This window comes from Octopus sinensis, linkage group LG23 (assembly GCF_006345805.1).
Source record: "Octopus sinensis linkage group LG23, ASM634580v1, whole genome shotgun sequence".
Classification (NCBI taxonomy): domain Eukaryota; kingdom Metazoa; phylum Mollusca; class Cephalopoda; order Octopoda; family Octopodidae; genus Octopus; species Octopus sinensis.
This window is the reverse complement of record NC_043019.1, coordinates 12,227,408-12,251,867: the sequence shown is the minus strand read 5'-3', so window position 1 is coordinate 12,251,867 and position 24,460 is coordinate 12,227,408. Positions and strand designations below refer to the sequence as shown.

Sequence of the window (24,460 nt, the reverse complement as noted above, 5' to 3'; positions counted from 1 at the left end):
GTTAGAAGAAGATGTAGTTCTAGATAAATAAGAAGGGATGGTCATCAAAACGGAAACACTTTTCGTCATAGGTCTGCTCAGTTGTGGGCCTGACATGCAGTTGAACAACTATAACTATTTCTTATTTAGGTCCAACCCATACCTATTTCTTTACTACCCACAAGGGGCTAAACACAGAGGAGACAAACAAGGACAGACAGACGGATTAAGTCGATTATATCGACCCCAGTGCGTAACTGGTACTTAATTTATCGACCCTGAAGGGATGAAAGGCAAAGTCGACCTCGGCGGAATTTGAACCCAGAACGTAACCCATACCAGCATGGAAAGCAAAGTAGTCATTGGACCTTGGTGCAATCTTCTGACCCTTTGGTTCCTGTTGAACCGTCCAGAATCTAAAGGGAAGGGCCTTCAGTAGCCATGCACCAATCACAGCCTTGAGAGTCATCATCATCATCATCATCATCATCATCGTTTAATGTCCGCTCTCCAATCAGTGGTTCCCAACCATTTAACTACCAAGGACCCCTTTTATTTAAATGAATTTTCCCATGCACCCCTTTTAATATGCTTATCCTTATATATGTTTCTTTACTGCCCACAAGGGGCTAAACATTGAGGGGACAAACAAGGACAGACATAGGTATTAAGTCAATTACATCGACCCCCAGTGCAAAACTGGTACATAATTTATCGACCCCGAAAGGATGAAAGGCAAAGTCGACCTCAGTGGAATTTGAACTCAGAACGTAACAGCAGACGAAATACCTAGTTCTTTATTACCCACAAGGGGCTAAACATTGAGGGGACAAACAAGGACAGACATAGGTATTAAGTCAATTACATCGACCCCCAGTGCGTAACTGGTACATAATTTATCGACCCCGAAAGGATGAAAGGCAAAGTCGACCTCAGCGGAATTTGAACTCAGAACGTAACGACAGACGAAATACTGCTAAGCATTTCACCCGGCGTGCTAACGATTCTGCCAGCTCGCCGCCTTTATCCTTATATATATCACCGTGACCGACCAGGCTATCAGATGTTGCTGCACATCACTGGTCACAATGCACTTCGCATTGCTTTAGCCTTCAAATGACACCATCCTGCTGGCTAAGCAAGCAGGCCCCTTATAAATGTGTGTGTGTGTGTTTGAAATTTTGAATTTAGTTCACAGACCCTCAGTATTACTTTTGTGGACCACCAGGGGTCCGCAGACCACAGGCTGGGAACCACCAATATATATATATATATCATCATTAAATATGTATTGGATCATCCCATAAATAATGCGACTTTTTCAATTGCATGAAAAGTCAGAGGGGGAGGGGATAAACTACCTGCATCAACATGCTATAAAAGCACCTTGTGCTTATTCTTAGTGCAAGTTTTGAAGAGTGCAGTTCGATTTTAACAGTCATCTTTTTCGAAGCTATAATGGAAGTGACAAAGGAGTATATTCAGCATATTTTGCTTTATGGGTTCAACAACGCAACAAAGTGCAAGGAATATTAATGCAGTATATGGGGATCAGACAATAAGTATAAGCCAGTGTCAACAGTGATTCCATAAATTCTGAGCTGGACACTACAGCCTAGAAAACTAGCCTCGTCCTGGAAGATCTGCAGAGCTCGATGAGAATGTTCTGCAAACCCTGGTGGAACAAAATCCCATCGTAGCTGTTGAGAAACTAGCAGAGAAGCTTCCCTCAATGATATCCAACCACAGGTTTTAGTCAGCCAGTAAAAGACACTGGCACAAGGTGCCACACTGTAGGATTGAACCTGAAATCACAGGGTTGGGAAGGGAATTTCTTAACCACACAGCCATGCCTGCACCTCAGACAGAATGTGGATGGGTCAGATATAGTTAGAGAGCTGCAGAAGCAATCTATAATGGTACTTAGCCAAGAGGTCATTTCTCCATATTGGGAATACAATTAGGTTACAGCTAACGTCACAGCAAACTAAATGTTACACGTTTACTAAGTTACTAACCATCAGTAACTTACAAATCAGTGATGGTTAAAAGCATTTAATCAGCTTATCAAGCACTTTACCTATCAAACTTTACTAGTATGGAAATGAAAACAGCATGAAGAGGGAACTTCTATGCAGTCCCAGAACCTACCATCTTAACTTAGATGAAAGTATATCATAGGTCCTAGGACTCATTAAGCTGGAGCTTGATCCAGTTTCCATGGCATACAAGAGAATGAGATTACAAACCACCGCATACCCACCCAAATGAATGCTGGTCCAATGCAGGTTCAACTTCCCGGCTATTAATGTAACACATCTACAGCTGGGTGGACTGGAGCAACATAAAATGAAGTGTTTTACTCAAAAAACACAATGTGCTGTCAATAATAGATTTATTATTGCTTGCGTACAGTTTTTCGAGATCAGTGACAAAAAGTTACTGGAAAAACGTTACAAGAATTTGCATTGGGACTCCGTTCATCGAAAACCGGTGATTGTCATACGCTGACGACAGGTCAATACCTAGAAACTGCAGTCCGTGCGTATCATTTAGGTTGACGAGAGAGGGATGATCTCCCTTTGCAAACACCATAAGGGCACAGAAAGTGTGCCTAAAGCCAGCTGGAGACTATGTTCTCCTGGGGCTACAAGGTACAGTAACACCCACTCTTAGTGGTTAGCCATATTGAGATGGCTAGTATACCTCACAATGTGCTGTGTAGTTCAGAAATTGAGACCACGTCCATATGATCGTGAGTACAACATGAAGCCATGTGCCTTCATTGTCTTGAAAGAGGGTAAAAAGGGGATCTATTAGATAATGCAGTCCTACAGAGCTCTGAAAAGACACATGATCACATCAAGGAAGCCTTTGTTAGTGGTCTGCTTCATCAGGATTGACAAGGGTAGTTAGCCCCTTAGCATTTGATCCAGCCACATCTGGCCCAAATATTTTACATGCTTTATGTTCAAAATTACCATTTCCAACCTCTCACACCTACCCTACAATGTCATTCTAAAAATAAACAGTCACATCATTGAAATCTCAAAGCTAAGAGATAATGCATGATTAATTCAAAAAAAGGCCAGATCCAGCCTCTCACACCTACCCTACAATGTCATTCTAAAAATAAACAATCATATCATCAAAATCTCAAAGCTACGAGGTAATGCATGATTAATTCAAAATAATGTGAATAAAGAAGCATTGCATTTGACACTAACCTGAATGCTTAAGAGTTAAAATCAATTAAAAGTGGAATGTTCTGAAATAATATCTTCATAATCATTTTAACGTCCACTTTTCTATGCCTGCATGGGTCAGATGAAATATTTCCTTCATAATTAGATATGTTTTTGTGGAAGATTCGAAATGAAGGACAGCGTTTGTATGGAGATGACATTTATAACAAGATATGGTAACACGTGGTAGCCTAACCTGCATTACAAGGTTTTTATCTAAAAATAATTGAACAAATATGTTAGAAGTTAAAGCAAGAGGATGTGCATGAGTGTTGGGTCCATGGGTCATAACCAGTTTACACCTGTTTCTCCACACTTGTCATGGTTTGGCCGGGTCTTCTCCGGCTCAACATCTTACCACTTGATGCAAACCCTTGTCATATCCTTATATATATTTCTTTACAGCCCACAAGGGGCAAAACATAGAGGAGACAAACAAGGACAGACATAGGTATTAAGTCGATTACATCGACCCCAGTGCGAAACTGGTGCTTTATTTATCGACCCAGAAAGAATGAAAGGCAAAGTCAACCGTGGCAGAATTTGAACTCAGAACGTAACGACAGACAAAATACCGCTAAGCATTTTGCCCGGCACGCTAACGTTTCTGCCAGCTCGCCGCCTTATTCTTATATAGGTAATGTTGAGATAAAGAGATGCTAACGTACACAGATATACATGCATACATATAATCTGTGTGGTCTTCTTTCAGTTTCTGACAATCAAATCCATTCAAAAGGCTTTGGTTGGCCTGAGGTTATAGTAGAAGACGCTTGCCCAAAGTATGATACAGAGGGACTGAACTCGAAACAATGTGCTTTGGAAGACCACACAGCTACCCCAGAGCCTATTATGTATATGTATAGATAGATAGGTACAGGCGAGTGGGTTTGTGTGTGTGTAAGGTAAACACAAACAACATACCTTGGAGAAAGCATAACAAGAACAGCAGTAATAGCAATTAACACATATCAATTAAACTGAAGGAGTATAATTACACTGACAAACATAATCACATTCCACATGAACATTTTCATTAGGACGGCCATGTCTAAATATTAGGTCATTCAATCTCTTTGTGTTACCTTTCTGACAAATATGTTTTACAGTCCTTGGACCCATTGGAACCTATCAAACCATGCAACCCTTGTAGGAATAGAGCACGAACATCAGGTGTGGCTGTGTGAGAAGAGGTATGCTTCTCAACCACATGGTTCCAGGTTCAGTCCCATCACATCACACCTTGGGCAAGTGTATTCTGATATAGCCTCAGGTTGACCAAAGCCTTGTCAGCAGATTTGGTTGGCAGAAAATGAAAGAAGTATGCCATATATATATATATATATATATATATATTTGTAATATAATATGTGACAATTATTCGGTTGCCACCATAAAACTCCGAGTTTCGTATGTCAGAGCAGAAACCTGCACCGGCATTTCTTCAGTCCATCCTATAAGTATATGTATCTATATGTGTGTCTTTGTGTCTGTTCCCCACCACAACTTGACAACTGGTGTTGGTTTATTTACATCCCTGTAACTTAGTGATTCAGCAAAACAAACTGACAAAATAAGTACCAGGCGGAAAAAAAATAAATGAATAAGTACTGGGGTCGATTCATTCGACTAAAAATTCCTCAAGGCAGTGCCCCAGCATGGCTGTATTCCAATGACTGAAACAAGTAAAAAACAAAAATATAAAAGATATATCATGTGATCACGTGACCGACCAGGCTATCAGATGTTGCTACACATCGCTGGTCACAATGCGCTTCGCATTGTTTTAGCCTCCAAATGACGCCACCCCGCTGGCTAAGCGAGCAGGCCAACAGAAGAAAGAGTGAGAGATAGTTGTGGCGAAAGAGTAGAGCAGGGATCGCCACCACCCCTGCCAGAGCCTTGTGGAGCTTTGGGTGTTTTCGCTCAATAAACACTCACAACGCCCGGTCTGAGAATCGAAACCGCGATCCTATGACTGCGAGTCCGCTGCCCTAACCACAAGGCCATTGCGCCTCCACACATATAAAAGATATATATGTGTATGTACTTGCGCGAGTAAGCACCTTTATGCAAGTGTGTGTTTATCTGTACCCGTAGTCTACAAGGCTACGTCTATAAATATGCATATACACTTGCGTCAGAAATTAATTAGCACTTCTCAAATTTCTACATTAAATAGGTTAAATCAATTAACCTATGAGCTGTTCAAAACGTCTTACGCGATGAGAAAATTTAGTATGGTGTGATTTCGGTCCTTGCGAGGCGCTACCTATATCTATTAAACAAAGGAAGATTTGTCTGCATCCGCACTCCAAGTTGTTGTTGCACTGCTATGTCAACATCATAAGGCTGTAGACTTTCAAACTGCTCTGCAAACAAAGTTACGTCATCGTTCTGCGCAACAGTGAACTCGCAACAAAGCAATAGTTCGAGATATGGCCACTAGGTGACAGCACATACCTTGAGTGAAGAGCAAATCAAGGGTGCTAATTAATTTCTGACGGTAGTGTATGTATGTATGTATGTAAGTACATCAGTCTATCAGTACAAGTGTGAGGGTGTAATTGTAACCATGTGTGTGTGTGTGTGTGTGTGTATGCGTGTATGAAAGAGAGGGAAAGAGAGTGATGCATGCACATGTCCGTATTCATGTGCCTACGCAACTGTAAGCCAGCAAAACAATACCAGAAATTAAGAGTGTGTGTATAATGTAACAATATGCAAATTATATTCCTCTCTACACCCATGCCAGCATGGAAGAGAAATAAACAAAACAAACTGACACAGATACACCTACACACCTACATGTAACCAGCCCATGCACAGCTACACCCGCAGACACATGCACACACAACAACCTAGAAACACAGAAACTCATCTCTATCAGAGACGAACATGAGAAGAAATAAAATGCTGTGATATTGTTGTTGTTTTTTTTTTTAATAATTTGACAATTAGAAATGAAAACATTTCTCGCCCTGTTTAGTAAACATATGTAAAATGATGACATATCTTTCAGGGGTGGTTTTTTGGGGGGGTTTTTTTTCTCATTTTACTTACTCTTTTACTTGTTTCAGTCATTTGACTGCGGCCATGCTGGAGCACCGCCTTTTAGTCGAGCAAATCGACCCTGGGACTTATTCTTTTGTAAGCCCAGTACTTATTCTATCGGTCTATTTTGCCGAACCACTGAGTTTACGGGGACGTAAACACATCAGCATCGGTTGTCAAGCAATGCTAGGGGGACAAACACAGACACACACATACATATATATATATACGACAGGCTTCTTTTAGTTTCCATCTACCAAATCCACTCACAAGGCATTGGTCGGCCCGGGGCTATAGCAGAAGACACTTGCCCAAGATGCCACGCAGTGGGACTGAACCCGGAACCATGTGGTTGGTTAGCAAGCTACTTACCACACAGCCACTCCTGCGCCTACTTGTTTATCATTTCACCTCAGTCACACTGGGGCACCACCTTGAAGGGTTTTAGTTGAACAGATTGACCCCCAGGACTTATTTTTTTAAAGCCTAGTACTCATTATATCAGTCTCTTTTGCCAAACTACTAGGTTGCGGAAATGTAAACACTGGTTGTCAAGCAGTGGTAGGGGACAAAAAACTCACACACACACGCACACATATATATTTAAGGTGTATTCCACTAGGTTGGATGTGTTAGTATCAATGTCAAAGAATTACTAAGAGGGACAGCAATTATATATCACCTGAGGCGATACAACTGGATCCCATTATACAGGTAAACTGTTGCTTAATTTAATTCCTGTGTATATGTGGAGCTATGTTGTATTGAAGCATGCATAGTGTTTATTAAATAGCTGTCTAAATGCACTCATTCTTGGCTCTATTTGTTCAATATTTTATACACACACACATATATATATAGTTAATCCAAACAAGAAAACACAAAAACACAACAATGCGAAGACGTGGAACAAATATAGTATTATTGGACGCTCAGGAAAGAAGGAGGGTTTAACATTTCGAGCGGAGCTCTTCGTCGGAAACATAGGAGAAAGAAAGATCCAGAGAAGGGAAGACAGAGGAAAAAAAAATCGCCAACGGTACACACCTTTATATATATATATATATAGAGAGAGAGAGAGAGAGATAAGAGATAATGGTGTCAGGTACTGCTGAGTAAGTGCTATAGACAGACCGCAGTTAAGTTCCAGATTTGGTAGTTTTGCAAACAAGGAGTTCTATGTCAGCGTGTGTATATAAGAATGTTTTGCGTAATGAGATAAAAAAAACCAAAGCTGTGTAGATATTAGAACATTTATAGATAGAAGGTCTTACAGCTGTTTCCAGGATATTAATTAATTATATCCCTTCATCGGAGACAATGTGAGAGAATGGTTAAGTCATAGTTAGTTTAGATGTGATACAAAATAGAGAGTGAGGTGGAGGAAAGAAAATAGATGCAAGATATGTATGGATATTGAAGTTGTAAATCCATATATATATATCATCATCATCATCGTTTAACGTCCGCTTTCCATGCTAGCATGGGTTGGACGGTTCAACTGGGATCTGGCAAGCCTGAAGGCTGCACCAGGCCAGTCAGATCTGGCAGTGTTTCTACAGCTGGATGCCCTTCCTAACGCCAACCACTCCGAGAGTGTAGTGGGTGATTTTATGTGCCACCGACACAGGTGCCAGACGAGGCTGGCAGACGGCCACGCTCGGATGGTGTTTTTTATGTGCCAGACGAGGCTGGCAGACAGCCACGCTCGGATGGTGTTTTCTTATGTGCCACCGACACAGGTGCCTGACGATATATATATATGAAGGGCTGCGTTCAGTTACTGTCTACCAAATCCACTCACAAGGCTCTGGTTGGCCTGAGGCTACAGCAGAAGACACTTGACTAGGGTGCCACGCAGTGGGACTGAACCCAGAATCATGTGGTTGAGAAGCAAACTTATTACCACACCACCACATCTCTTATTTGTTTCCGTCACTGAACTGCAGACATGCTGGAGCATTGCTTTGAAGGAAGGGCTTTAGTCAACCAGATCCCTCCCCATCACCACCACATATAAACACACACCTCACCACTCACTTTTTTATTTTGGATTATGAATGTGCATTGTTTTGCTTTCTTTACTATGTATTCTACATGTTTTACTTTTGCCTTCCCCTTGTTTCATTCGCAGGATTGTGACCATACTGGGCATCACCTTGAATAGTTTCAGAGGACCAGATTGATCCCAGGTACTTATTCTATCAGTCTATTACTGAACCACTAAACTATGGGAGAGTAAACAAACCAACACTGGTTGCCAAGTCTCTTTTACCAAAGAGTTAAGTTACGGGGAGGTAAACACACTGGTTGTCAACTAGCAATGGTGAAGGGGGAACAAACACACACACACACACACATATTTACGATAGGCTCCTTTCAGTTTCTGTCAACCAAATCCATTCACAAGGCTTTGGTCAGCCCAAGACTATAGTAGAAGCACTTACCAAAGGTGACACAAAGTGGGACTGAACCCCAAATCATGTGGTGTTGTTTGTTCCTTCTCGAGCCATGCCTGGCTCATAAGGGCCGGTTTCCCAGTTTCCCTGGCATATAGGTTCCCCACCTGGACAGGACGCTGGTCCGTCGCAGGTGAGCTGCAAGATGCAGGAGGAAAGAGTGTGAGAGAAAGTTGTGATGAAAGAGTCAGCAGAAGTTCGCCATTACCTTCTGCCGGAGCCGCGTGGAGCTTAGGTGTTTCGCTCATAAACACACACATCGCCCGGTCTGAGATTCGAACCCGCGATCCCTCGACCGCGAGTCCACTGCTCTAACCACTAGGCCATGTGTCTCCACAAACCATGTGGTTGGTAGGCAAGCTTCTTACCACACAGCCACACCTCTGCCTATACACACATATATGACACAATTCCACACGGTTTCCGTCTACCAAATTCACTCACAAGGCTCTGGCTGGTTCAGGTATATGGTGGCTATACAAGACGACAATTGCCCTAGATGCCATGCCATGGAACAGAACCTGAAAACCACATGGTTGCAAAGTGAACTTCTTAAACACTAATTACAAAAAAAAAAAAAGAAAAAAAAAAGCAACTCCCTCACAGACTTAACTTCCACCACTACCATCACCAAAATAAATTTTAGAGATCTGCTTACAACAGTACATATAAACTGTCGGGGGTGGGGGAAAGCATGAAGGGACTGAGAGGGTACTAGAGAAAAAGGTTGATCTGGGGGGGTTGAGGTAGAAGGGTGGAGACAATAACCGAAATACTGCTGGTAGTGGAATTGATGGCTATGAAGGAATGCGCAGTGATATTCTACATGTATCCACTTACAATAACACTTATTGCTGTCATTCTTGCACCTTAACACACAAGAGTTTACCACATGTTCACCATCACCATCATCAAAAACAAATTATCATTAGTAGTAGTAGTAGTAGATACAGCAACCTATATGCTTGCTTAGCTTTGCAGTATACAGTTCAGTTCATGTAGCTTACCCTCTTTTACTTGTTTCAGTCATTTGACTGCGGCCATGCTGGAGCACCGCCTTTAGTCGAGCAAATCGACCCCGGGACTTATTCTTCGTAAGCCTAGTACTTATTCTATCGGTCTCTTTTGCCGAACCACTAAGTGACAGGGACGTAATCACACCAGCATCGGTTGTCAAGCAATGTTGGGGAGGACAAACAAAGACAAACACAGACACATTTATATATACATACACATATATACGACGGGCTTCTTTCAGTTTCCGTCTACCAAATCCACTCACAAGGCTTTGGTCGGCCCGAGGCTATAGTAGAAAACTCTTGCCCAAGATGCCACGCAGTGGGACTGAAACCGGAACCATGTGGTTGGTAAGCAAGCTACTTACCACACAGTCACTCCTCCTATAAACATTATTTTTAAGCTTACACTATGAACATCATCATCATCGTTTAATGTCTGTTTTCCATGCTGGCATGGGTTGGACAGTCCGACCGGGGTCTGGGAAGCCAGGAGGCTGCACCAGGCTCCAGTCTGATCTGGCAGTGTTTCTACAGCTGGATACCCTTCCTAACGCCAACCACTCCGTGAGTGTAGTGGGTGCTTTTTACATGCCACCAGCACAGGGGCCAGAGGAGGCTGGCAACGGCCACAATTGGTTGGTGCTTTTTATGTGCCACCGGCACAGATGCCAGTCAAGGCAGTGGTGGCAACAGCCACGTTCGGATGGTGCACGGTATCACAACTACAATTTCCATTATTTTTTAGCTTACACTATATATTATTATTATTATTATTATGTGAAGAAAAGTTGTGAGGTAGCAGAATCATTAGGGCACTGGACAAAATGCTTTGCAGTATTTCTTCCAACTTCTCGCCCTTCATCCTTTCAAGGGGTCAATAGAATAAACACTAGTTAAGCATTAGAATCAGCATAATCGACCTATCCCTCCCCACCAAACTTGGTGGCCTAGTGCCAAAATTTGCAACCATTATTAATATATATTTCTTTACTACCCACAAGGGGCTAAACACAGCGGGGACAAACAAGGGCAGACAAAGGGATTAAGTAGATTACATCGACCCCAGTGTGTAACTGGTACTTAATTTATCGACCCCGGAAGGATGAAAGGCAAAGTCAACCTCAGTGGAATTTGAACTCAGAGCGTAACGACAGACGAAACATGTTTCTTTACTACCCACAAGGGGCTATCACAGAGGGGACAAACAAGGGCAGACAAAGGGATTAAGTAGATTACATCGACCCGAGTGCGTAACTGGTACTTAATTTATTGACCCCGAAAGGATGAAAGGCAAAGTCGACCTCGGTGGAATTTGAACTCGGAACGTAACAACAGCGAAATACGGCTACGCATTTCGTCCGGCGTGCTAATGTTTCTGCCAACTCGCCGCCTATTATTAATATATCATTAATATAATGGAAGGCAATGAACTAGCAGAATCATTAGCATATCAGACAAAATGCTTTGTGGAATTTTTTCCCAGCTTCAAATTCTGCTGAGGTTGACTTTGCCTTTCATCCTTTCAAAGGGGTCGATAAAATAAGTACTAGATGAGCAACAGAATCAATGTAATTGACTTATCCATTTCCTTCAAAACTGCTGGCACTGAACCAAAATTTGAAATCATTATTATCATGCTGAAAGGCAATACAATTGCAGAATAACTGTTGCGGCAGGCAAGGTGCTTGGTGGCATTTCTTCTAGCTCGCTACATTCTACGTTCAAATACCAGCAGGGTCAACATTGTATTTCATCCTTTCAGGGTCGATAAAATAGGTACCAGTTGATTACAAGACAAGGGGGGGCAATGTAATCGACTAACACCCTCCTGCTAAAATTACTGGAGTTGTGCCAAAATTTGGAACCGGCAGAATCATTGGCAAGTCAGACAAGGTGCTTGACAGCATTTCATCCGACTCTATGCTCTGAGTTCAAAAACCTTTGAGCTCAACTGTGCCTATCATGCTTCTGGGATTGATAAAGTAAATACCAATTAAGGACCGAGGGTCAATGTAACCGACTGTGCCTCTCCCACTAAAACTGCTGGCCGTCTGCCAAAATTTGAAACCATTATTATTATCATCATCATCGTTTAACGTCCGCTTTCCATGCTAGCATGGGTTGGACAGTTCGACTGGGGTCTGGGAAACACGAAGGCTGCACCAGGCCCAGTCAGATCTGGCAGAGTTTCTACAGCTGGATGCCCTTCATAACGCCAACCACTCCATGAGTGTAGAGGGTGCTTTTTACGTGCCACCGACACAGGTGCCAGACGAAGTTGGTGAACGGCCATGCTTGGATGGTGCTTTTTACGTGCCACCAGTACGGAGGCCAGGCGAGGCTGGCAATGGCCACGATCGGATGGCGTTTGTTACATGCCACCGGCACAGAGGCCAGGCGATGCGGCGCTGGCTACAGCCACATTCAGATGGTTCTCTTACGTGCCACCGGCACATTATGAAAAAGGCATTGAGCAGGCAGAACTGTTACCACACAGGGCAAAACACTTAGGAGCATCACATCCGTATTTACAGTCTGAGTTCAAATTCCGCCAATGTCAATTTTGTCTTTCATCTTTTTCGGTGCCAAGAAAATAAGCACCAGTTTATCAGTTTGATCAATTCAAAACAATGTGAATGAATGAGCATTGCATTTGTCAGAAAAATTTGAATGCAAAAGGGGTTAAGGTTATTCCCTCATAGAAACCATGCCGAAGCAGAGAGTGGCGCTTGGCACAGTCCTCAGATTTGTCCGATTCCTCTTGAACCATCCAACCTATGTCAACATGGAAAACAGACATTAAATAATGGTGATATTATAATTTACTTTAATTATATACCTGCCACTTCCCATTAAAAACTGAACACAAAAATGTACTGGAAATATATATGTGGTGCTACAGCATGGCCACAGCCCCAGGGCTGAAACATATTAAAGAACAAAGGAATAGATGTAGGTGAGGCAGTGTGGTAAAAAGCTTGCTTCCCAATCACACGACACCATGGGCACGCGTCTTCAACTATAGCCTTCGACCAACCAAAGCCTTGCGAGTGGATTTGGTGGCTGGAAACTGAAAGAAGCCTGTCTTGTGCATGTGTGTGTCACTGCTGCCTGACAACTGTTGTTGGTGTGTTTACGTCCCCATAACTTGGTGGGTCAGCAAAAGATAAAAATAGAATGAGTATATCTCTCTCAATGTGCATGTGTCTGTATCTGTGTTTGTACCCCAGTACCATTTGACAATTGGTGTGGATGTGTTTATGTCCCTGTAACTTAGCAGTTCAGCAAAAAAGAATGATAAACTAAGTACCAGGCTTAACAAAAAATAAGTACTAGGATATCAATTCATTCAACTAAAGATTCTTCATGGCAGTTTCTTAACATGGTCGCAATCTAATGATTGAAACAAGTAAAAGATACACTCATACTATAAAAACCATCACATATATATCAGTCCTATTCATGACCAGATAAAGCAAGTGGAGGCCCAATGGCCCAATGGTTAGGGTAGCGGACTCGTGGTCGGAGGATCGCGGTTTCGATTCCCAGACTGGGCATTGTGTGTGTTTATTGAGCGAAAATACCTAAAGCTCCACAAGGCTCCGGCAGGGGGTGGTGGCGACCCCTGTTGTACTCTTTTGCCCCAACTTTCTCTCACTCTTTCTTCCTGTTTCTTGTCCCCGACTTCCTACGCAATGCTGAGCCTGGATGCGCATTCATCCATCCGTAGATGCTCTCGGTGTCAGGGGTTGACCTGCTTTCTCTTCTGCGGGTCTTACGAATAGCAGAGGACCACGTTTCGGACTTCTCCCACTGGGACGAAGACCGCTTCACTCAACAAACAAACCAGCAAAAGCAAACAACAGATAAGGTTTTCCAATAATGGGTCACACAGACTTACAAGGTTTCCTCTCTATGTGGCCAAGCAGGCGCATGACCTAGTGGTTACGATGTTTGCGCTCACGATCACAAGACTGTGGTATCAATTCTTGGACCAGGCAGTGTATTGCGTTCTTGAGCAAAACACTTCATTTCATCTTGCTCCAGTCCACTCAGCTGGCAAACATGAGTAACTCTGTGATGGACTGGCATCTCACTGAGGGACGGTGCTGTAATCTTAGTCACTTGTATCCATGGAAACTGAGTAACCAGCCCTGTGAGTCTCAGAACCAGAGACAGTAATTCTTTTATTTTTCATTCTTTTACTTCCTTCAGTCTCTTAACTGCAGCCAAGCTGGAGCACCATTTTGATGGCTTTTAGTCAAACAAATCGACCCCAGGACTTATTTTATTAAAGCCCGGTACTTACTCTATCAGTCTCTTTTCCCAAACCACTAAGTTATGAGGATGTAAACACACCAACACCAGTTATCAAGTAGTGATGGTGGAACAAATACACACAAACACACATAAATATATACAACAGGCTTCTTTCAGTTTCTGTCTACTGAATCCACTCAAAAGGCTTTGGTTGGCCCAAGGCTATAGTAGAAGACACTTGCCCACGGTGCCATGCAGTGGGACTGAACCTGGAAGCAAGCTACTTACCACACAGCCACTCTAGCACCTATTTTTTTTTTTTACGTTATGTATTCACTAGAAAAGTTAGAAATAGCAGTCATATCTCTCTCACAATCACACATCAATCATCTTTAAAAAAAGGACAAGTTGGTCATGGTTGGAACGTCTTTAACTATAAGTTCTGCTCAGAGTTGACTTAGGGCTAAATAACAAAGTATATTTATACACATTTGTGCTCTCATACTTGTGTAAGTGATCATATATATATATATATAAATAAACATACACAAAGATGGGAGTGCATATACACACTTGTATAAATATAAAGAACAAGTTCACCTGGGAAGTTCCAGAACGTCTGAATTTTTAAGAACCAGGATCAAAGGCTATAATAATAATAATTCTTTCTACTATAGGCACAAGGCCGGAAATTTGGTGGGGAAGGGTGCAAGTTGGTTACCTTGACCCCAGTGTTCAAATGATACTTATTTCATCGACCCCGCAAAAGATGAAAGGCGAAATCTACCTCAGCGAAATTTGAACTCAGAACGTACACACAGACGAAATGTTGGCAAGCATTTTGCCCAGCATGCTAACGGTTCTGCCAGTTCGTCACCTTATTAAGGATAAGTTACAGATTTTGGAACAAGGCCAGCGATTTCACGGGAGGAGATTATTCAGTCGATTGCATCGACTCTAGTGCTCAAGAAATTTAGGGACAAGGGACTGGTCGATTACATCGATTCCAGTGCATAACTGGTACTTAATTTATCGAACCTGAATGGATGAAAGGCAAAGTCGATCTCGGCGGAATTTGAACTCAGAACGTAGCGGCAGATGAAATGTCACTAAGCATTTCGCCCGGCGTGCTAACGATTCTGCCAGCTCGCCGCCTTAACAATAATAATAATAACCCTTTCTATAATAGGCTCAAGGTCTGAAATTTTGCGGGGAGGGTGCCAATCGATTACATTGACCCCGAACAGATGAAAGACAAGACAACCTCAGCAGCAATAATGATGATAATAACAACAACACACAATAGACTGCAAATTCAGTTATTTAGGAGAGCAATTTTCTTTAACAATATCAAAACCCATGGAGAGAGACTATAAAGACAGGTTTAAGTATTGTGCCTTGGTTCCTTATGTCATTAAAAATGGTAAAGCATTCATTTATCCATAGCTGAATTTTGCCATCTGCCGTGTGTATATTATATTCAACACACGGGCACTTGCTCTTCGGCATGTACTTTTGCGGGAAGAACATCGAATATATTCGCGATGGAATTATTATTATTATTATCATTATTCAAATTTGAAAAAATATAAATAATATAAAATCAACGTGTTTTCGAGCTATCGAGAAAGTGTGTGTGGTTATTGGATTCGCTAGAAATAGCAGCCACAAAAATCTACTCTCATCTCTTGCCTCAAATCATACCCTACCGGTTTATATATATATATATATATATATAAAGAGGAAGATGCATTAGAATAACGCAGTTGACTGTGTGTGAAGAAGGGAAGAAGAGAGAATCGGTGGAATAGTCAATGTTGGAGCGCCGTTGATCACAGGGTCTGCCCGGCCAGAGCTGACCTGATGGGGGTGGGATAAACAACAAGCAACAATAACAACAACAACATAAGTGGATCTTGTCTGAGTGGTGAAGAGTTTAAATATGCACAGACACAGACCCAAACATATTTAAGGCAAACGTAAACAATTTCGTTTTTTAATTCAACTCGCTTAAACAAAGCATTAACGATCGTTATCACTGTAATTAGCATTAAACACAAATCGCAAAATATATAAGAGAGAAAGCCGGAGCTTCATCTTCGACATTATTATTACTATTATTATTATTATTATTATTATCATCGCCAGGAAAGAAAGAGAAGGAAAAAAGCACGAAATCTACTACAGACTACTAGCGTTCCCACCGCCACCAACACCCACTTAGGTGCTTGCCATAAACCGGAACTTTTCTTTTTAAAGTGTCGTTAAGTCAGTTAACAAGAACAGGAACAACAGCAACAACAATCTTCATAAAACAAATAAATGAGACGAACATTTTTTTATGAGAAACGAGAAGTAGCTTCGAGAAAATAGCTAGGTCGGTAGATTGCCCACAGGACAGGCGCCCAAAGCGCGCGTGTATGTATGTATGTATATATATATATATAAACACACACATAGACAAAACGATGATTAAGTTTTTTTTATATACACGCCTAACAGAAGCCTATTAAAGCTCCTGTTTGGTCTATATAAAGACAACTTAAGCGGAAGCGAATTGTGACGCTCAATAAAAGCGACTCCAAAGCAAAATATGACGAAAATGGTAATTTGGAAAGTCCAGCGTAATAAATAAAATAAATAAACCTGGGTCGTTGCCCACACAACCGGTCTAGCCGTGCCCCTTACCCCCCCCCCCTCCCTACTTCAAATTTCCCTTTCTCCGGTACCTTAGACCAGCAGATAGAAAAACTGCCTTGAAGCTGAGTTTGCGGCCGAGACTTTTCGGCTTCGGTTCGAACCCCGAACGTCGTGCCAATTTACTTAGCCTAATTATGTCGATAAGAAAGAAAAGACGAACATCAAAGGATTGAGTAAACACCTTCCTTAATGAAAAAGGAAAATTTGCATGCAGGCGCACAATAATATATGTATGTATGTATGTATGCGCTTGCATGCATACACATACATACATCAAAGCACTTAGGGTCTTTTCTAAGAAAGGAGAAAGGATATTTGTAACAAAAGCCAAAACATTATATATAGATCCTTGTATATCGACTTACCGGAAGAATGGCAATTAACGTTGAAACCAAGACTTAATGAAAGACGCAACCACTAAGAAGACACTGTGTGAGAAATAAAAACTCGATAATAAAATAAGTGCCTGGTATTTTTCAGGTAGGTTCCTGGATTCCGGACCAATTAAGTCCGGTCACGTCCGGGCTCTGTTTGCGCTATCACCACCGTTACCACCACCACCACCAGCAGCATCACCACCAACAAGTGTCATGCATGCTCGTTTCTGGTCGCTTTTGTTTTTTATTTTATTTTATTTTATTCTTCTTCTGGAGTTCAAACCACTGGCCACTCTCAAGACTACTTCCGAGTTAAGTAGCAGCCTTAACTTACACCAAACGAACCTGGATGAATGAAAAAGGCCAAGCCGAGACTCCGGTGACATGCCTTGCCATTATATATTTAGTTACGTCCCCTTTAAGAGTGGGGTTTTTTTTCCCCCTTTTACCTTTTTTTTAAGTTCCAGCCCCTATCCTAACCGGCTTTATTTTGTCACCATTATTCCGTAATCAATAAAAAAAACAAAATAAGAATTTGGGGGATGGAGTCCCGATTCGATCGATTACATCCTTACCGACGGTCTTAACGTAGTAGAAAAAAAAATTATTTAAAAAGAATTCTTTTCTTTATCAGAAGAATCTGCTTCTTATGATCGCCCTGGGTTCATTCATGATCGAACCGGGTGAAAGTGTGCGACCCAGTTTTGTTCAGCTACCGGTATTGAGAAACCATTTCGATTCGTTTCTCTTTAAAAACGTACTTCACAAACAACGATATTTTTTAAAAAATGGAACACCACAAGGAAAACGAAGAAGAAAAACAAGTAATGACCACCACAACTTTGCATTCTCCGTTCCCAAGTCATATACACACACACACACACATATATATATATATACATATATATATGAATGAATTTCGCACTTTATCTACTACGTACAAAGTTGCCCTCGTTACGAACGAAATAAAAAATTAAGACAAAAACATCAATTATTCTTAGAATAAAGTAGGGAACAAAACAAAAGAAAAAGAATTAAATAATTTCTCCAACATCGCATCGTCTCTCACCGTTTCTTAATCGCGATGGCATAATATTGAAATGAATGGTTTTGTGGGAGATTTTTCATGTATAACCCTTGAACAGATGTGACAAAATTAGACAGGAAGTATATATTCGTTTCAATGTGATAGTGTATATAATATAGGAAATGAATGTATAAAATACCTATTAAGTAGGAAAATTCTATCAACAAGAAGTATATTATGTCCGAAGATTTTCTTTTTTGTATTTTTAGGGGTGAGGGTCATTTTTAAGAGTAGGACCAGCATTTTTCACTTCATATAGTTACGCATATTTACAGATATTTTCTCCTTTATGCAATATAGAACGTTTTTATATCAATGTAAATGTGTACAGAGAGAACATGTATATATATAATGTGTGTATATATATATATATATATATATAGATGTGCAAGCTCAGAGATACGTAAAACAAGTGGCCGGTAGAGTCAAAAGTGAACTCGAAAGTTCTTTTAAACTACTCCACATCATGTAAGGAAGACATGGGCAAAAATATAATAACTCCTACCGTTCGTTAACCAATTATCCACAGAGAAATTACTGGTACTTCAACATGAGTAACTATAAACATACATGCATATAGCTACATGCAAACACCAGTCATACATACAAACACATATGCATACATCCATATATATACACACACACACACAAACAAACAAGTATGCTTATTTGTTCAAACATTTATACACACGCACCGCCCATGTATGTATGTATATATACGCACAGACAGTTCAAGCTTATTCAGATAAGCATTTTTTTTTGTTTTGGAAATATGGGGTGAACTGGTTCAGAATATATCTAAGCAGAGAAAAGCCAAACTAACAATAAATAGACTACAGAAATCATTTAGAAGCAACCAACACATACAATATCCATCTATGCATGAATGAAAAAAGGCAGAGACTTCGCTTATAGACATATATGTATACGTTTGCGTATATAATAAATATTATATGTATATATAATCACACACACACCTCCAAACGGCTTTCAATTGTGTTATTATTTTCATTATTATTAGTTATAGCATTCAGAGTTTTTTTTTTTAAAGACTGAAAAGAAACGAGGTGGGACACAATTGATTTACTTAATATAAAAGACAAAAGGTTCCAGAAAAATAGCTAGAATCCTTGAGTACATATATATATGTGTGCGTTACGTATGTATAATATGAGTTAACCTTATTGGCAAGAGAATATTAGCTGATATCGTCTATAGCAAAGTATTCTATATCCTATTATTACATACTTATTTGCCATTTAACATAGACACACTCACACCTTTTTGGTGATATTCACTCCTTTTCATTCCCTACGCATGAATGAAACACACACACACACACAATATATATATGTATATATATATATATAACCCATTCATTAAATACCGAGATATGTTCCAGATTAAATATATGAATAAAATTAGGGGGAAAAAATCATCGTTACGGCAGTAAATTAATGAGACGGGTGCTTTTATTTTTTGGGTTGTTTTTGACACCGCCTTTATAAATACACTGTGTCTATGTATGTGTGTATATGCATATATATATATATATATATATATATATATATATATATATACACACACAGACACGGTCATTTATTTACCTATTCATACACCCAAAACACACACACACTATATATATATATATATTTTATATGACAGATGTAGGCAGACAGATTGCTAAAGAGAGTCAGATCTGGAGAGAATCAGAAATAGATAGACAGATGGTTAGAGATAAACGTGAATAGGAACAGGTTTAAATATATTTGAGATAGAAATAGGTGGTGGAGATAGATAGATAGATAGATAGATACATACATACATTGGTACGGAGACAGATAGGTGTATAGATATATAAAAACATGTAGAGATAGGTCGGTATGTAGGTAGGTGAAGACATAGACAGATAAGGAAGTGTATATAGAGACAGATAGGAATATATAAGCAGGTATGGACAGATAGAAAGATAGAGGGATTGAAGGCACATAAAATATAGATAAATAGACAGACACATACGTACGTGCAGATAGGGATATATATAGAGAGAGATAGGAATATATAAGCTGACAGACATATAGAAAGAGGGAGGGACGGAAGGTATATATACACAGAGATAGGGAAATATATATAGAAAGTGATAGAAATGTATACAAGTATATATATATAGAGAGAGACAGACACACACAAGGAAGAAATAGAACGGATGGCAGAGAGCAAGATTTTCTTTGGCATCATGAATGATCAACATGAAGACCGACTGAAAGAAGAGAAAAAAATGAGACACTACTCAGGAACTAACACACACACAAACAAGAGATGGTGAGACAGATAGACAGACATGAAACGGATTGGTACATCACGCATACACGTACCTGTCTGTACTTATGTGCGTGTATATACGTGAATATATATATATATAATCCATCCTCTATGTCTGTATATACATATATATATATACATATATATATATATATATATTCACGTATATATATATATATAAATATATATGACTATGTATATATCTATCTGTATTTATATGTACCTTCAACCCTTCATCTATACATAAGCATGTCTGTATCACTTTGAGACATACGTACATATACACATACATATATATATATATACATACATACATATATATCACTATGTATATATCTATCTGTATTTATATGTACCTTCAACTATACATAAGCATGTCTGTATCACTTAGTGATGTACGTACACATACATACATATATATATATATACACATGTGTATGTATATATATATATATATATATATATATATATACACTCACACACACAGAGACGTACATATAAAGCTAACAAAAGCGTGGAACGAATAAGAAACTAACATCTCCCGCCATCCCACCTTCGCCCTATCGAATCCATTCACCCACCCAACACCAAAAAAAACCCACATTAACAAAGTAAATAACTAATAATAATAATAATCACCATCATAATGAATAATACTTTAAACAACAAAATTCCAATTAAGAGGGAGCACTTCTAGACATCCATACATATACAATTATACATATATATATACATATATATATATATATACATATATATATATATATATACATATATATATATATATGTATGTGTATAATTGTATATAAATATGGAATGAATGAATGCGTGATCGGGAGAGACATATGTTATGGAAGCAATCAAAAGTGACAGGATCAATTAAGGGAATAAATATGTGCATATATATAACGGTTTGTTTTTGTTTTTTTTCTGAACAATACCTTCAAAGTCATCTTAACTTTCCACCTCGAGTGAAACGGGAAGTCCAACACAAGGCGCCATCATACAATGCTTATGACGACACGGATAGCTCGACCAATCAGAGCTCGCCGACTGGTTCGGTGGTGAAGGTGGGAAGGGGAGGCAGATGATGGGTTTTAATGCGTGTATGTGATACATATACGTGTACGTATGTATGTGTGTGTGTGTGTGCGTGTGCTTGTGCGTGTGTGTGTAAGTCAGTGCGTGTGTGTACACATATATATATCTATATACAGATGTGTGTGTGCTTGTGCTTATGCGTGTATGTGTAAGTCAGTGCGTGTGTGTACATATATATATATATATATATGCAGATGTCTGTGTGTGTATGCAAACATGTGTGTACTTAAGTATATGTGAGTGATGCATGTATGTGTATGTGTGTGTTCGTGTGTACTTATAGCTTCTGTTATATTTGGGGAGTTTATGTTATATATATTTATTTTAGATATATTTGTTTCTTTTTTTCATTGATTTTTTTTTTCTCTTTCAACAGACTTCCCTTCAGGAACGAGGCTGGTTATATCAGTTCACTTTTAGTTCTCTTAGCAATAGTTCGTCGTTATTCCCTGTCACACTTACCAACATATATATGTGTGTGTTGTGTGTGTGTGTGTGTGTGTGTCTGTGTGTGTGTGTAAACCTACATATAGGTGACGTATAACATGTGCGTTTTAGTATGTATATGTATCACCTGTAGGGCCCATTTTTCTCTCTACAGGTATATATGTAATCATGTATGCACGTATGTGTGTACACAATACACACACACACACACACACACGTGGATGTCATGTATGTTTGTGTGTGTGTCTATGTGTGAGAGAGAGAGTGCAGTACCTTTATGACATAAGTTCAGTCGGTACATTGCAGTGGTCTTGTTGAAAACATGACAACCTCACTGGTGCTGGTGTCAGCATGCTCTGTAAAGTAGCCAGTGTCGAGGTGGGTATCTGGCTGTAGAAACCAGTTGGAGAGAGAGAGAGAGAGAGACATGATGCTTTGACATGACCAGGAGGCAGTGACAGAGAGTAAGAGCCGACTTGGAACATGATGTCCTGTCCAAACCATGCCAATCTGGAAAGCCGATGTAAACTGGTGTCACTACTAATGATGATGATGGTAATGATAATGATGGCAAGGCGGTGAGCTGGCAGAAACGTTAGCACGCCAGGCGAAATGCTTAGTGGTATTTTGTCTGCCGCTACGTTCTGAGTTCAAATTCCACCGAGGTCAACTTTGCCTTTCATCCTTTCGGGGTCAATTAAATAAGTACCAGTTAAGCACGGGGTTGATGTAATCGACGTAATCCCTTTGTCTATCTATGTTTAGGCCCTTGTGGGCAATAAATAAATAAGAAACATTAGAATGCTGGGCGAAGTGATTAGTGGTATTTCGTCTGCCGTTACATTCTGAGTTCAAATTCCGCCAAGGTTGACTTTGCCTTTCATCTTTCCGGGGTTGATAAATTAAGTACCAGTTGTGTACTGGAGTCGATCTAATTAACTGGCCCCCTCCCCCAAAATTAGAAAAGAATAATAATAATGATAATAATAATAATAATAATTCTTTCTAATTTTGGCACAAAGTGAGCAATTTTTGTGTAAAGGGGGTAAGTTGATTATACTAACCCCAGTACTTGATTGGTACTTTATTTTATCAACCACGAAAGAGTGTAAGGCAAAGTCAACCTCAGTAGCATTTGAACTCACAACGTAAAGCCAGCAGACGTACCAATAAGCATTTTGTCTGACACTTTAACGATTCTGCCAGCTTGCTACCCTGGGTCATCATCCTCATCGTCATCGTTTAATGTCTGCTTTCTGTGATGGCATAGGTTGGATGGTTTGACATGGGGCTGGCTAGCAGGGAGCTGTCCAGACACCAACTGTCTGTTGTGACAAGGTTTCTATGGCTGGATGCCCTTCCTAATGCCAACCACTTAAGAGACTGTGTTGAGTGCTGTAAGTATGGATATGAGGTTATAGGTGCTTGGTATCAATATACACCAGAAAAGATAATGGATGAAAAGGGGAAGGCAAAAATCCTCTGGGACTTTGACTTCCACACGGACAAGGCATTAGAGCATCGAAGGCCGGATATAGTAACATTTAGGAGGGACAAACAAGGGTGCCTAATTATTGATGTTGCAGTGCCATGAGATCAATATATCATCATGAAAGAAAGAGAAAATGTTGATAAATATGGAGAGCTGAGAATTGAGATTGTAAAGATGTGGCGGCTACGAGAATCGAACACAAAGGTTATCCCTATTGTCATCAGAGCACTGGGTTCAATACCACCCAATCCGAACCCCCCCCCCTGAAAACTTTAGAAATACCCTACTATCTGGGTGTATTGCAAAATTCGGTGTTATTTAGAACTGCACACATATTGCGTAGAGTACTGTCTGTCTGAGGTCCTTGTTGTGACTTGACAAACAATTCAAACCCCCGGTAGACACAATATCTTCAATCAACAATCTCACGATATTGGATACTGTGCGACATCTATAATAATAATAATAATAATGATAATAATAATCACATTCTATTCTACTAAAGGCACAAGGCCTGAAATTTTGTAGGGGAGGGGTTAAGTCAGTCACATTGACCCCCAGTACTTGACTGGTACTTAATTTATTGACTCCTGAAAGGATGAAAGGCAAAGTTGACCTCGGCTGAATTTAAACTAAGAAAGTAAAGATGGCTGAAATGCATCATCATCATCCTCATCTATATGTATATATATATATGTGTGTGTGTGTGTGAAGGTACATGGCTTAGTGGTTACAGTGTTGAGCTTATGATTGTGAGGTTGTGAGTTCGATTCCTGGACCGGGCTGTGTGTTGTGTTATTGAGCAAGGCACTTTATTTCACGTTGCTCCAGTTAACTCAGCTGTAGAAATGAGTTGTGACGTCACTGGTTCTAAGCTGTATCGGCCCCTTTGCCTTTCCCTTGGATAACACTGGTGGC

The 24,460-nt window shown here is 40.1% G+C and overlaps 1 protein-coding gene across 2 annotated transcripts in view; it reads right to left on the bottom strand.

Moving 5' to 3' along the window:
- LOC115223514 (phosphatidylinositol 3-kinase regulatory subunit alpha) overlaps nucleotides 1-21,557 on the bottom strand; it is a 209,972-nt gene extending 188,415 nt beyond the window's left edge. For both annotated transcript variants that reach the window (XM_029794138.2, XM_029794139.2), the window contains exon 1: nucleotides 21,444-21,557. The gene's annotated coding sequence lies outside the window, so the exon portion shown is untranslated. The remainder of the gene's footprint in view (nucleotides 1-21,443) is intronic.
- Between the last annotated feature and the right edge of the window lie 2,903 nt (nucleotides 21,558-24,460).